Raw genomic sequence first — 2,941 nt, 5'->3', positions numbered from 1 at the left:
GCGGAGAGTAACAATACTCTTACTAATTAGCTCCCTTTCACAGCTTTGGGGATATTTATTTTTGTGTTTGCAGCGCTGTGAGCCAGAACAGCGAGAGAAAAATCTGCAACAGCGACGAGCCGAATGCTTACGTGAATCGCAGCAGCTGCACATGTGCTACGCTGAATTAGAGGATATCTTTGCTCTGGATTTCTATTTCTACTTTTTCATTTCTATATGATTCTTCTTGCGTCTAAACAAAGATGATTCAATTTGCTAAATGTTGATGGCTCTTCGTGCTCAGGTGTAAATGAGACGTAATATTTGCTCTTGGTTTGGTTCTCCTGTACAGAACCTTGCAGTACAACAGAAACCTAAAAACATTATTTGTAGTTGTTATTCTTAGTTGCTCTGCTGCCTAAATACCACAGGGTCTGATTATGAAGTTATTGAGCTGCACATACTTTACGACCTGCTTAATTTCGAGGTCACAGCATCTGTAGAGCAGCTGGAACATAATGAAGTCTACAAGGTTAAAGTTTTCTCTTCAGTTATTGTTCTTTCTGCTGCTTGGTTTGATGGATCTGAGAGCTTTTGTTTTTATTATTGTTATTATAATTATCATTAATATTTTACTCTCTAGAAGCTTTAAAATAGTGTTTGTGTTTGAAAAAATTGATTTAAGAATTGAACAGAAACATCTGTCCTTCTGAAAATCGCCCAAAGGCACGGAGACAAAGTCAAAGGATGCAACCTGTAACTTTCTCTTCCTTCATGTCAGGACCATCATCCATGATTTATATAAAATGCATATAGCAACAGTAGCACTTTAGTTTGGACTTTATGATTTCTGTAACTGGAAAATATTATTTTGTTTAAAGACAGAAGTGACCGCATAGTTGCAACATCAAAGGGAAATATGAATTAATTAGCATCAAGTATATTTGTTGCTTAAGCGTTTGCACTATAACTTAAGTAGGATTATAACTTTTAAGGAAGGAAAGATTTCAGATATTTAGTTCACTGTTTCAGTTATTTTATATGAAATTAAAACATTTACGTTGGTCAAATATGATGCTCTAAATCAAATAAAAGTTTGAAAATAAATGATGTATTTTTAAATGCTGCAACAAATGTTCACAAAAAGTAACTATAATTAAAACCAGTTAAACAAAATCAAATGTTTGAATCATGCTTAACCAAATGCCAGGCTGGAGAGCTGAACCTAAAGTATACGTAGAAAGATTTCAACATCTGAGCAGTTTTTAATGTTTTTATCACATATAAATGTCACAGCAGTGGGTCCTGGCCCAATGCTTTGTGTTTTTGGTTTTCTTTGACTCTTGTTTTTCTTGGTTTTTGTTCTTCTTATTTATCAGGCTCTCAGTAATCTTAGTTCTCCCTCCCTCAGTGTTCATTTCAGCCTGTGTTTAGTTTCTGTTCCCGTGTCCCACGTTTCATCGTTTCATGTCGAGTCAGCCCTGTCTCTCTGTTTCCTGTGTCTCCCCAGTCAGCCCCGCCTCCCTCGGGCACTCATGTGTGATACAGAGTAATAAACCTGACTACATTTGCTACACTCTCTTTATTACCTGTTACTTTAAAATTCATACACTAATTATGTCTGCCCATCTCTCTAATGTGAAGGTCAAAGGTCAACATCCCAGTGACATAAGAATAATCCCAAAGGGGCAAAGGCAGCGGTTAATTTAGCACATTTACCATTAAGGGTACAGCAAGGATATACTTTTACTTATTGTGGCAGGGGTGTGGTCTCTGGCCTGCTGCAGTGGAGGCTGGTGGCGGGACGTTGGACGGCACAGGTGAGGGTGATGGAGCTCATGACTCTCCCCTTTATAGTGACGGAGGAGACTAGCGTGGGGGAAGCGTGTAGTGGAGGAAGCCGAGGAGAGAGCTGGTTTCTGGCTACAAAGACGGCGTCAAACCAGAAAAGATTGCTCGTGGTCAAATGTCAAAGGAGCTTGCAAAGAAAAGGGTCTGGACTTCTTTAAGTTACTTGAAGACGTTTCGCCTCTCATCCGAGAAGCTTCTTCAGTTCTAAGGTCAAATGGTGGAGAGTCCCAGATATAAACCTAGTGGGAGTGACCCCCCACAGAGGGACAAAAGGACCCCCTGATGATCCTCTAATCGCCTGAGCCAAGGTGTGAAACTGGGTGTGGGACCCAATCAGCCAGAGTTTCGGGTGAGTTCATTGTGAAACCTGGTCCCACCTTATCATGCGAATTCCTGAGATCAGATGGCCCAGGATGTGAGTGGGCGTTAAGGCGTCTGGAAGGGATCTCAAAACTGGATTATAGATGGCAGAGAGTTGGTGTCGTAAACCCCGCCTCTGTTCAAAGATTGTCGCTCACAGTGGACATAGATGGCTTCCTTCACTCCTCTTTCAAACCATCTGTCCTCTCTGTCCAAAATGTGAACATTGGCATCCTCGAAAGAGTGTCCTTTATCCTTAAGATGCAGATGGACTGCTGAGTCTTGTCCTGTGGAGGTGGCTCTTCTGTGTTGTGCCATGCGCTTGTGAAGTGGCTGTTTGGTCTCTCCGATGTAGAGGTCTGGGCATTCCTCGCTGCACTGTACAGCATACACCACGTTGTTAAGTCTGCGTTTTGGCGTTTTGTCTTTCGGGTGAACCAGTTTGTCTGAGCGTGTTGCTGGGTCTGAAATGCACCGGGATGTCATGCTTGGAGAAAACTCTCCTGAGCGAAGTGCTCTAATAGGGCGACATGGTACTACAAGGTCATTAAGATAAAATGGGGCCTGATTACTTAAGACCTTGTATGTGAGGAGCAGGATTTTGAATTCAATTCTGGATTTAACAGGAAGCCAATGTTGTTGCGTCTGTCCTTCTTATCCTCCCTCGCTGGTGTCTGATCTTCTGATCTTCTTCTTACTTTAAAGTCAGCAAAGAGGCTCCTTTGACTACGATGACCTGGATGACTGAGAA

The sequence above is a fragment of the Mchenga conophoros genome, linkage group LG3 (genome assembly GCF_057382185.1).
Source record: "Mchenga conophoros isolate Kocher_MC1m ecotype Shallow Benthic linkage group LG3, M_conophoros_male_GT1.1, whole genome shotgun sequence".
Lineage (NCBI taxonomy): Eukaryota > Metazoa > Chordata > Actinopteri > Cichliformes > Cichlidae > Mchenga > Mchenga conophoros.
This window is presented reverse-complemented; position numbering follows the sequence as displayed.